Raw genomic sequence first — 13,723 nt, 5'->3', positions numbered from 1 at the left:
TAAAACATGAAAAAACAGTATATTCACCAAAAATTTTCCAAATCAAACAATTATTTTAGAAGTCATTCATAAGCATCATTAGTGACGTCATGTGTGTGTTTTTTACAACAGTTGATGGTTGCGATTTTATAATTCGTCGCGCGAATAGAATAAATAGCTCATCTCATAAGGAAGGCTTGTGATATGAACTACCCAAAAAAAAAGGGCTCGCTATTGTCGGGTATATATATACTTATTTATTTAAAATTTGGCTATCAGGGTAAAGGGTATCAAATATTCGGGTCACCCGACAATAGCGTGCCCTTTTTTTTAGTTCATATCACAAGCCGAATTTGCTTACCCCGTCAGTTTTAAGTTACCGCACTCCCTTTTAAATTTGTATGAGTGCTTTATAATCTGCATATTTAGTGAACTGTCGTACCAGGCAGTCCGAAAGATATCATCTTAAAGAAAAGTACATATTTTAGTAAAAATTCCGATTTAGTTAATCAACATAATTTAAAGAATTTCACTTTTCTAGTACAAATATTCTAGTTTTCTAGGAAAATAATATGTTGTCGCAATCTTTTTACTTTTGTAAAAATCAATGGAATTATCCAGGGGAACAGAAGATTTCTGCGGGCCGAACCTCATTTGAAAATCTTAAGTAAGGCATTTCACAAATCATTTTTTGAGTCAGCTATTATAATTACTATACTTAACATTTTAAGAATGTCACCTCCAATCAAAAGGTGAAATTTCGTTGCCCATGCAATTATATCAAATCAATAATTATTTCTGTGTTTTTTTAGTCGTCTTTTATTTTTTTAAAATAATTGGTTTTTAGGTTTTGAATTGCATTTTATATATATATATATAGTTTAACTAAATTTAAATAATTTTAATTGATTTTAGCGGCTATTCATATATGGTCATCAAAGTTTACAATTTTTTACAATTCTTTAAAAACAAAAAAGCACAATTTTTTGCAATGATTACTTTATTTGTGGTCCCTAACAGCTTTTTATAAATCTTAAGAAATTTATAAATTTTAAGAAATTTTAGGAATGTCCCGGGTGGATAATAACGATATTGTGTTCAAGTTTAGTCATCATCTGCTTATTTCCGTTCGGTTAACTTATTATAATGGCATATTCCAAGGCGTCAAGTTTGAATAATAATAGTTGGACCTTAATATACAAATCCAACGCCTAAGTAAAACGCTCTTATCGGAGCACTATATCCATATCCCGCTCTTCCCGAAGAGAGTTTGTTGCAGCTGCAATTGAGTGGGAGTGAGTGAGTGAGCATGAGTCACCGCTGTTAACTGCACTCAACTTGGTCTTTGTTATTGTCTGTGGTTGTGGCTGCAAGCCAGCGACCAAGCCCACTCCTCCCACCCCCTCCCCCACTGTTGGTCCTTCGAGCCGAAAGCAGCACGTGTTCATTTTCGTGTGCAAAGTCAGTTGGAATGCCAAGTTGAAGTTTTGTGTGTGCGCCTTTTTTTTGTGCAGACTCTAGCCGACTGTGTGTGGGTGTGGAAAAGCGTGTGCATCTGAAAGATACATTTTCTAGATCGCAGCATGTTTGGTTTAGTTGGCAGCTAAATTTCACTACGTGCAGTTTGCCGTGGGTGTTGAAGTCTAAGTTACGGAATTCCAACTATGTATGTTTCGCAATAACAACTTTGCCGGCTGCTGATAACGATAAAACGGCGAGTTCCCGAGTTGATTGAGTGAATAAGATTAATTATTACTATGATGAGTAAATTATGAATGTGCATTATCATACGACCGAAAAGATATAGTGAGATAACTGTCTCCAAGATGATGTGAAAGGAAAGCTAATGAGCTAACAAGTGTAGAGCAGATGATGATTCACAGTATTAAATTAGTGAGCACACAAAGCAGAAGCAAACGTACTTTTTCTATTTTTAGTGTAATATACATTTTAAGTATTTTCATACTAAAACTATTAATTGTATATAACCCTGAGTTTTTTAATTTTTGAAAATATTGTTTGGCAAGCTATTTAAATAACATGGAAATGATAGTATTTCCAGTAGAAACTCGACTGTAGAACGGTTGTTTGCGAAGATGAGCTAGCACGTTCCATTAATTAGTAATCGCTTTGGGTTTTCCCTCGCTTTCGTTCGGTCTTTTTCGATTCTTGGAACCCTATGCTAGTTTGGTTATAATTTCACAATCAACTCATGGGTGCCACTGTAATTGAAGTCTTAGCTCTGACTTCCTATGTGCAGTCGCTTTTAACTGGAACTTTTGGGTTGTCGAGTATTTCTGTCTACCCCATCGGCGAACCTTACTCCCAAAGCGAAGGTTCCCAGCACTAAACCCCCGTAAACCCCCATCACCGGATTTTAGCCTAAAAATGCTGTGTACGTGCCGCTAGTGCAGCTCCATAGATCGTCCGGTGGTAATCAGTTTACGCTGACGTCGTTCGGTTACCACTTTCCCATTGCCCCCCTAAATCCCCTTTTCCCACGCCCCTGACCCTGCAGATACAGCTGGGGTCAGTATACTAGAATAGTGTCAATAAGAATGTATAATTGTGTAAATTGTGTAGAGATGCATTTTAAAGAAAGGTAACAAAATCTATAGAAAATTTAAAAAAAAATAGTTCCCTAAATTTAATTAACTCAAATTTAATCTATTAAACTTTGCAATCGGAAATTTTAAAATTTGTATGATGTAGAGCAAATGCTAAAAATTCGTTCTGTTCAATTATCTCAAACTATACATTAGATATTAATACTTCCTTTGCAAGATTAGGCATTAGGGATACGTCTATCATAATATATGTTTATGAATATAGATGATTATGCAGTCAAATGTATTATGGATTGAAGTGTTACATAATCTTGACCTCATCTGTGGATAAGTATTCATATTTATATTCAAATCCAAGTGCAAGTCGTGTAGCTACATGCGAAACTCTATGTAAACCGAAATGGTTTCATTTATTTTTTTCCCCAGTTCTATTTTGCTGCTGTTCGTTTTTCATGAACCGATACTAACACGAGTGCTACTATTTCAGTTGGTTACTAAACATTTAGTGCCTCCCCCCGCCCAAGTTGCCCCTCAAATAATCGAGAGAAGCGGGCTGACTAAGCGAACCAGCAACAAACGGCAGCGGATGAAATGTCGCGCCATATTAACCATATTGCTCAGTAGCAGAAAGGGGGCTTTTCAGGGGTTTTTGCATACTGCCCATGCCCCACGATGTGGGGCTCGTAGCCCCTGTCTTGTTCCTCCTGCTCATTGCCCCCTTTCGCACCCCGCACCCCGTGGGCCCGCATCTGTCGCCTGGCAGTTAGCTGCAGTTGCTCCATTTGTTTGTTTGTGTTGGGCTGCCAGCCAGCGTCCAAGTACGGTGGAGCTTTATAATAACTTACAATATTTCTTGCTCTAGGAAGGAGGTTTTTACCTACTGTGCTCTGCTACACAATCCCATTTAATCGTAAGGATATGGAGGTGAATGATTGGATTTATTTAAAATTTTCAATTGTCCCTGCTTTGTCTTATCTAAAATTGATTATTTTGGCCAAGTGTTTGGCCTACACAATATTTCTGTATTCTAATTCCCTAACAAAGGTTTTATTAAAACCGCTTTAATTTTCTTCACTACGTCCTGTAATTTGTAATCGGAAGCAGTACAGGCCCGTCACCTTTGTATTAAATTGTAATACATTTTACAGAATGCAGCTCAGGGTATGCAACAATTTTAGAAATTCAATTAGTTAGAACCATTATGGCTTGAAGCCTTTTAAGGTAATTCTATGATGAAATTTACGGTAGTAAATCTTCTAAAGAAGATATCAAGGCAATCAGGCTTTATTTTAAATTGAATTTAACGTTACTTTTTATGACCTGATAAATCAAATGCCATTTTTTTCAGCTCTTTGACTTTAAATAATGCATTTTTAAGTTTTATAAAAGTATTTTAGATGAAATTATATGTTAAAAATTATTCCAGCAATTAGTTGTGTTACTTACTGAGTTACTACTGTTTGGTTAGGCTGTGTTCGAGTGTGGCGCTGTGTTTTCGCTGCAGTTGTTGTTGTCCACAACGTGATAAAAACTTTAAACATTGAATTGTGATACTTCGTCACTTGGTTGTAAATTGAAATAAGACTACCTTCCTCTCGTCCCCCCTAATATACCCCCATTTCCCCAACCCTCCGAACCTTTAAGCGAAATGCGAAGCGAAAACAAAAACAAAATAGATGGGAAAAACCAAATAAAAAGAAAAATCTCTTGCAATTGTCAGCAAATTTTCTTCAAACGCGAGAACCCAGCCACAACAAGAGTCCCAAGGCGAGGAAAATGGGGAATAAAAAGAAGGACCGGCTGAGACATTTGTTTAGTTAAGTTTTCAGTTTTGTAAATTTTATGATTTAAATGCAAACACACACACACACACACACACAGACACATACCAACACTCGTCGTTTTTTACGTGAGTATATGTATGCTTATATGTGCACCCATTATTTATGTGAAGCTTCGCCCGATTCCATATATTTCACTCCTCGATTGCCCGATTCCATTTCCAATTTCAGTGCACTTTCTGACGCCTTCGGTTTGGCTCTCCTCTCCGTTTTAGTTTTTAGCTTTTAGTTTTTCGGTTTCTGCGGTTTTAGTATTTCCCCCCATTTCGCTCGCCGTGTTTCCTCTGTTTGTTGTTTTGTGCTCTTTGATTCTGCCTTTGATTTGCGAATATGCGCAAAATTTGTGCAAATTAAATAAATAATAAACGTGCCTGAACTTTTAATGGACTTTTTCAAAAGGCTCATAAATATATTGAACAAAAGAAAGCCAAATCGTATCTCATTTGATCAATTGCACAACTAATTTTAATTTTTTGATGGTGAGTTTACAAACTGGGTAGCGTTTAAATGATGAATTTGCTTGGATATTGTAATATAGTACTGAAATAATGTGTTTATGATTTTGAGTTCAAGTATGTATTTAAAGTTGGCAGATAAGGATATTAATGACAAAGTTCTTAGTACTAAATATCAACATTAACCCGAAATGGAGTACCTTTATACGTAGTAAAGCTAGACGCATGTTTGCTATTAGCCAAGATCAATAAACTATTTTTATTAATATGAGTATATATAAATTAAGTTACTTATATTTCGTTATATAATACTTGAATAGGCGACAGAAACATCTCCTTAGTGCTAAATATTTATATTAACACCGAACTATTTAACCTTTTACCATTGAAAAGCTAGACTAGCTAAATGTTTTCTGTTAGCCAAGATCACATTTTACTTTTAGAAATATTGAAGTTATGGTAAAAGAAAATAAAATTAAATTAAGAACTTGATCTTTTTAACCAATTTCAGATTAAACCGCGTACAAATTCTCATTTTTCTTCATAAATAACTTTTAGATAATATGACAAAGTTTAGTCCCAAAACCCATTATCGAATAGTCTAAGCACGAACTCGAAAATCAAAACGCTGCAGAAAGGGCTTTTATGGTGGCTGGAATTACCGTTGGCCGAGTGCTAAGTTTATGGCTCTTGAGTCACAGAGTCGTACAAGCGTAATGTTAGCGCACTCTGCTTACCTTTGGCTCAATTATCAGATAAAGACAGCCGCTTATGGGGGCGGGGCTGGGGGCTGGGGACTTGAGCGATATCCGCGGTTTGTTGACCTCCCCGCTGATAAAGATTTGCTCCGTTTGTGTATCTTCTGCCTGGGGTTTGCAAAAAAAAAACTTAACTTGCACGAAGATCATGGCAAGAAAGCTGGGCCAGAAACGAACGCTTTATGGCTAAGAAGTCGCTACTATGTGGTATGACTATATGGTAATTAGGGGGCTAATAAGTAAAACCCGCACGTAGCCCAAATAAAAATGGTAACAGAATCGAATACGCGTTCCACGATTGGTGACAGACTCTCCGGGTCTTGGCCGCTTTCAGAGTCTCAAGGCCAGTGGATCTATCAGGTTAATTACCCGCCATTGTTAATCCTAGTACTCGTACACCCCGCGCCCTTTATCTCGTGTTTAGTTGTCGGTTCTCCGTTCTCCGCTTTTTTTTGCCTTTAAACTTTTTTCTATGCCCATAATGAATTCAATTATTGTCACTCGAGTGCGTTAAGTATGCCGCAAAGGTATGTGCGCTGGTCTATCTGTATCTGCGAGATACATTCGTATGTTAATACGTGCCCAGCCACAAAATCTAACGCAAAACGGCAAGACAAATAAAAAACCAAAGGCTTCTGCGTCACTTGAAATTAAAATGCTTGTGCAAAAATAACAACAAAATTACCAAAATAAATGGAAATAAAGGCTCAAAACTAGTTTTTGAGCGCATTTCGGTCGCCGAGGAAACTTGACAGCTTTGGGCCAAATTAAAATGCGAGGGCGGCCTTTAAAGTTCAGAAAGCGAATCAAGTTTCATATAAGACCTACACATTTTTAAGGGAATTTTCAATTTAGACCAACCTTTAAAACTTTTAAGCTTTATAATTATTCAAAATGTTCGGAACTTGTTGTTGGTGAATAATAGATAGGTTATATGTAAAGATGCATGTATACGATACATTAATACAAGAAATAAAAACCAAGTAAAATGAGTTATTACTTTGTGTTAAATTATAGCTATAAATTTACACAAAATTTCGAAATAACTAATAAAATATTAAAATAAATTATAGTTTCAATTATACCACAATGGCTTTTCAAATATATATACTCTTAAAGCAGCCCCTTCGCTATCACTTTAAATTTATAATGCTTTTTGTGTGGAATTTATGAATGTACCCACTGATGGATTTATTTATAATAAGTTAATACTTCCCCACCTTCGGCTACGTGATTATATTGCCATTCGACACCGACGGTCCTAAGAAAAGAATATAAAAATCTACAAAAATTATATATATTTTTCTCCTACTTCTTCTACGTCAGTTGAGACGCCATGTTAAATTTGTATTTCACTGCCAATTCCGAATCTAATTTATTAATTTCGCTTAATGTCTGACTTTGTTTGGCTGCTCTCTCTTCGTTTGTTTTTCGTCATTCGTTATTCTTTTGGGCTGGGCCCCGCCCTAATCTTTACACAAAAGCGTTGTTGCTTTTTTGTTTTTAACAATTGCTTAGTCTATCTCACTCACACCCCATCTAGCATTCTCTTTCGCTCGTTCAGTGTTCTTGGCTTGCGCGAGTATTTGTTGCTTTATAAACATGTTTTCGCATTAATAATACATTTTTATTCGCTAATTTAAATGTTGTTTACATTTAACACAAAACCAGTTACTGTCTGGACCATATCAGCAAATATATAAGATACAGCTGCGGTTGAAATAATATAAAACGTTTTAAATAACATTTCAAAATTGTATCCAGTGCATTTAAATTAAATTATTATGTTTTTGATCTTAAAGCAAAATTCAGTTTTGTTTAGTTTGTCATACTAATAAAATAAAATACCCAAGTGCTAGAAAGTATGAAAGTAAATTTAGTTTTCCCAAGTAAATTGACAATGTTGACAAGAATAAAAACTATAATTTAACAACATTTTGGTCAGACTTTTTGTAGCATTCTTAAGCTGACTACACTAAATGTAATCGTATAACTGCGATTATTGTTGTACATAAGAATTTTAAGTAAATTGCAAAAATATTATTATTTCTAGAAATATAAATTAATGAAAAACAAGAACTTCAAATGACTTTTTACATTTAGCTCACAAAATTTCATTTCTGTTTTAAATTCGTATACCAATATATTTTAATACTAATATTTTGACCGCAAGCGTATATAAAAGTAGTACATATATAAACACTCATACAGCAGCACATCTGGGTGGAGCCTAAAACTTTGATAATTTACTTAGTCTGTGTTTGTTTTTATGTGTGTGGGTGCTTCTTTCTTATTCGTTATTTATGCATTTGTTAAACTTAGACTTGGGAATCATTCGATGGCGATTTAAGAGTTACTCCTGGTCGTATAATGCCTCCCATGGTTTAAATTCCCATGCTCTCTCCACTTCAGAAAAGTTACACCAACAATTGTAGAACTCGGAAAAGGGGGAAATGGGATGTTTGAAGTGGCTGTGTGGCATTGTGGGTGATTTAACCACCCACAATCAACGCCTCGAACAGCGAGTTTGTACTCCTTTCCCCTTTCTCTCTAAACAAATCCTTGTCAACGCATTAAATAAATGTTGTCGCACCCTGGAACTGCCTGCTCATATTCTGTATCCATCCTTGCCTTACCCACAATTACACAATTTTCAAATCGTTGTTTTTGATAGGTTAAAAAAATGTTGAACTTCTGATTCTAAATAAATATATACTTTTATTTTTAGTACCTTAAGAAGAACATTAAGGAAACTAAAATATTATGTTTTCTATTTATAAAAACCATATTGAGTGTTTGATGTTTTTAAAACCTCAACTATTAGCATATTCATAATTCTATTTTTATATAAACTTACATTCATTTTGTATCATATTATTATTGGTTGCAACCAGGGAAATAAGGTTGCGAAAAATATGTTAAAATTGTTAAAATACATCCGGCTACTTATTCGAATAATGTTCCGTTTTCTATCTCTGATAAGTTAAGTGGTAGATAATACCATTGACAATGGCTCTAGGCCATTGAGTGCTTCATAATTTCCATTAATTGAGGTTTTCTAACTTACTCAAGTACTAGACTCGGTTTTCCTTCTATTAAAAAGGGTCTCTACTTAAGTTTATGGCCGGACCCAGATAGGGGATTGAGTTGGAAACCAAAAACGACGTCCCAGATACAATTGACAATGGAGCGGAACTCGAACCCGTGCGGCAATTTGGGGCAGCATTGAGGAAGGGTGAGTTGGACGATTGAAACGCGACAATTTGTTGGTTCTCAAGTGCTTGAGCACAACTTGAATAACAAGCAATGAGCAATCCGCAATCGAAGGGGAATAATATATAGCAATAGCTCCATAGCACACATTACACCAATCAATCCGAATCGGAGCCAGCTGCCCTTTCCTCAAATTCAAGTAAACAAAAGCCATTAGCAAATGTGTATCCGAAAGATGCACAAACGGCGACACTTGAGCTGGTGTAATCAAATCATAAATTCATATACACAAATGGAGATATGTAGATACGGGAATGTTCTCTCTGTGTCATTCTATTCATTTCCATTAGAGTCGCATAGATACAGATAGATATCCCTTCCAGTCGGCCGACGCTTTCGTAATTGGTTCAAGTATCTTTGCCCGGTTACGACCACAAAATCGAATGGAAACTGTACTTTATCGTTGACAATGAGTTGTCAAATCCCAAAAAACCAGCTGGTTGTTGCGAACGGAAACTCCTTTTCGTTTTCAGATTTATTTTCGTGCTCATCTCCGCCTTTCTTCTTGCGTTCCGAGATTTATCAAACTATCTTCGGGCATTTTGCATCTGTAGCAGGGCCCTGAAGGGACTTTGAAACATGAACCAAAAAAAAATAAACTTCATGCGAAGAAATATAAATTAGTTAGTTTGAATAGCTGTTAAATTATTGCAGCCGTTGCAGCGGGCATTCCGAGTAGCCAGATCGTAAGGATCTAGGTTTAGTGCCAGTTTTAACTAGGCATTGCCACCTGATCACGATCGCACCAACGTTGCCACTGTGTTAGCGTTGCCAATACGGTAGCGTTGCCGACCACGTTAGTGTTGTCAACCACGTTAGCGTTGCCAGTTGGACCTATCGGTTGAGCTCTGATTGGGATAAACGCAATCCTGAGCCAGGGCTGTGTTGAGTAGTTGGACTAAAATTTTAGGAACCACGTTCCTGGAGAATTTTCGCTGCATCCGAACAGATAAAAGCTCGAATTCCAATTGGGACGACCTTTTTACTTTGTGCGCATCCGAAACCGACAGTCCGGTCCGTGTCCGTTGGCACGGTAAAATATAACCTCTGTGCGGGAAGCTAATGTGAAAATTTAAATCAAATTAGTGCTGAGAACTTGGCTAGTAGTGCCACCGCGACGAATTCCCCAGGCCAAGGGTATTTTCGGTGGTGTTTGCAGGAAGGTGTTGTTTGCAGAGAAAAGGTCAAATTTTGGAAAAGTCGGATCACGGGATAGCTTCGTGTCCGGCTTAAGATCTCACGACTGCTGAAAGTGGCTGAGAATTCTGGGAGTAAATCAGGCTTTCGAGGGGCAGGATCCGGAGTAGGTTGTGCCCCTAAGCCTCGGGCAAGGGGAAAGAAGTGAACTAATGTAGCTAGCTAATACAACGCTCCTAAGCAAGTCGCCGGCGTTAACCCATTGCTGCAGGAAAATATCGGAGGAAATTTAATCCCCAAGACCGTCGTCAACCTGCAGCCGTTATATATATCACCACGATGCTCGCGATCGAACCCTTCTCACATGGAAAATCCACACATCTTTAAATATGGAGAGAGTCTATGAAAATTTTATTTTTTTATTCCTTTTGCTCTTGTTATATAACCTGCCAAGACAAAATTTCTGAGTCCCTTCGAGGAGCAGCGTGTTCGAGTTACGCCAATAAATTTTTTTTTGTAGATATAATGTTACTTTAGTGTTGATCATTTCAAGAATTAATTAATTTAAATTTGTTTGAAGTTTCTAAAATATGCTTATATAATATTTCCTGTTTATCTAACCTAAATTTTTCCAGTGTATGCATATGCGCGCTGTTAAGTCTAAAGCTCTGACCAAACAATAACAATGCTCTTTTTGCATTAAGTTGCATTCTACACAGCGTTTGGCCAATTACATTTTTTTTATTTCTTTATGGTTTTCGAGTAGCAAACAAAGCTCCCTATGCGACCTTTAAATATCTCTTTCAGCTTTCAGCCATCGGGAGATCGATCTTTCGTCGCTGGATCTGGATGAAATTTGTGAGTTATATTGCGCAAGCTTTACTTATGTTTACCTATCATATTTACATAATGAAAGGAGAAATTTTTACATTGAATTTTAATGAGGATTTGCCAAGAGTTGTGAGAACGCAATTAAAACCGAAAATTAATGAAGTATTTGCATAAAAAAAAAAAATAAATAAAATAAATAAATAAAAATAAATAAAAAAAATAATTTAGAAAGAAAGTGCACAAAACTTGGGTTAGATGAAGTGGAATTCAAAAAAATAATTTTTATAAAAATAAGTCACCACGCTTGGAGTGTTCAAAAAAAAAAATTATATTCTTATATTTATTTTGTTACAAATTTATCTACTTACTCTACCATATTATAACATATCCTTATATTCTTTAGAATTATTTTATAATGTTATACCCTAGATTTAGCCTGAATATTAAATTGTGTTGAATTTGAATTATGAAAACCAACTAAACTAAATTATCTGAACTCAGCTGATGTCTACGCGGTGGTAGAATAAAAGGGATCATCAGCAAACGCTAGAGGAAGATGATCACAGGTTGGGAGGGCAAAGTGCGACCACATTTACATCAGTGGCTTCGCCTTGTTTACTTTCTCGCGCAGCTTCAATACTTTATTCGCTATTCTTTTAACTCTTGAATATCTATCAAATTCTACCGGTTATTTCTTGCATTTTTTTTTGTCGCTAGCACGCAAATTTTCTCGACTTAGTATTATTAATGTGTAACTAGCATGATCCGTCCGAAGCAAGACCTCCACCCCCAAAGCCGACGAGCAAGAGCCGGAACATAACGCGTGCCCCAGCAAGGACGGGTCCAAAGCATTCCAAACCTCGTTGCACGTTACAGTATTATTCTCATTAATAATCTAAGAAAAGTGGCGCTCAACGTGAATGGGCCTCTGTGAGTAAAGTGAACACTCACAGGGACTTACAAATAGAATATTCAAATTTTATTTCCTTTTCCTTTAAAATTTCATTAATTACTACTATTCATTCTTTTAGTCTATAAACAAATGTCTGTCTAAAACAGGAGTGTTAGTCCGGAAAACAGTAACGAAGATATTAGTATTTTCTTCTGGCCGAAGCTAAAACTCAGAGATAGCTAGATCATTTCCTACCAATAGCCATCAGACTTAGCGTCTTTAAGCCGTGAAAACAGACTGCACGCAACCCTGGTTCGTCGTCTGGCCGGCTAATGCTAACAATAGTATTATCAGTTCAAATGGATAGGAACTAGATGCACAAGCTTACGAGCAGTGCACTAGCCACAATTGACTTGAAAAAAAAAAAAAAAAAAAAAAAAAATCGAATTTCTAACTTATTTTCAATTTCCTGAGATGAATCAAACCCCTGGTTATACAAACCTGGAATTCAAAGGCTACATTTTAGAAAAGGCATTGACCAGGCTCAGTTGAAGGTTTGATCGTCTCCCTCCACGAGTTTCCTGAAATATTAGAGGTGGCAGTTCTCTAAGCAGGAAATCGAATCTCATGTAAATTCTGCGAGAAAATTTAGTAAACAAATAAAATCCTGCTATACGCGTAGCATCCAGCTTGAGTTCAGTTCAGATTATATTTTTTTATCTTACCAAATTTTGTTGAGTTAGTAGAGAGTGTTAATACCAACAAGATTCTCTTATTTTATCTAAGTTCTTCTCTTTAATTAAAATAACACTACATAAATTTACAATGGGTTTGGACCGATCCCCTGATAACACCGCCGCTGGGGAAAACTCTAAGCCAGTATGTCCCATTTGTAAGGCAGAGATTGAATCCGTAGCTACAGCACTAAAAACACCATGTAAGCACGATTTCCATAAGCTATGCTTAGAAGCTCACTTTTTGAAAAGCACCCTTTGTCCAGTTTGCAAGGTTCAATGCGGTCCAATTGGGAGTGCCCGTGAAGCCCGAGCTGTCTCCCGAGCACAGCAATCCGGAACTAGCAAGAGTGTAGCAACAGGCAGCAAAGTCCAGAACACAAGTACTACTCCTAGTGTCAGCAGCGAACCATCATTTGATACAGCTAGGGCTGTAAACGATATTACATTGTTGGCAATGGAAAAGCGACTTTTAGCCATGTTGACCGATAAGCTGGAAAGCTCCGTAGGAGAGTGTATACAAAGAGTATTAGAGGCACAAAATTCTATCTCGGCCGAAGCCGCAGGCAGAGCTTATCATCGATCACAGTCGAATTCAGACGAAAGATCCCATAGACGAAGCGAATTAGATATGGAAGACAGGGAGTTTCCAAACCTGAGAAACCCTAACCCAACCAGGAACAGATCAGGATCGATAGTAGCTTCTCCAGCATCACAAGCTAATAGCGGTAGTGAGTTGTCGCAAAGACCCGATAAGGTAGCCCAGATTTTGAACAGTTGGAAAGTCAAATTTTCCGGAACAGGGGTAACCGTAGACAATTTCATATATAGAGTGGAAGCTCTTACTCATCAAACCCTAGAGGGGAATTTCGGGATATTGTGCCGCAATGCAAACGTTTTGTTTGAGGGCAAGGCGAATGATTTTTATTGGAGATACCACAAGTCAGTAAGATTAGTTCGCTGGGACAGTTTATGCGAAGCCTTACGCATGCAGTTCCGTCAGGGAAGAGATGATGGAGACATCGAAGAAATGATTCGAAACCGGAAGCAGAAACCTGCTGAAAGCTTCGAGAGTTTTTTCGACAGTGTATCAGCGTTAATCGACCAACTTGAGCAACCGTGGAACACCGGAAAATTAGTCCGAGTACTCAAGAGTAATTTGAGACCGGAGATCCGCCATGAAATACTAAACGTCGAAATTAACACGGTTTCCGCGTTAAGGGAGATCTGCAGGCGGCGTGAATCTTTCTTGGAAG

General features: G+C 37.0%; 1 protein-coding gene across 1 annotated transcript in view; it reads left to right on the top strand.

Moving 5' to 3' along the window:
- Positions 1–13,723, top strand: part of LOC108053771 — a 52,899-nt gene that overhangs the window by 918 nt on the left and 38,258 nt on the right. The window lies entirely within an intron of this gene.

This window comes from Drosophila rhopaloa, unplaced genomic scaffold (genome assembly GCF_018152115.1).
Source record: "Drosophila rhopaloa isolate 14029-0021.01 unplaced genomic scaffold, ASM1815211v1 contig_115, whole genome shotgun sequence".
Classification (NCBI taxonomy): Eukaryota; Metazoa; Arthropoda; class Insecta; order Diptera; family Drosophilidae; genus Drosophila; species Drosophila rhopaloa.
This window is presented reverse-complemented; position numbering and strand designations above follow the sequence as displayed.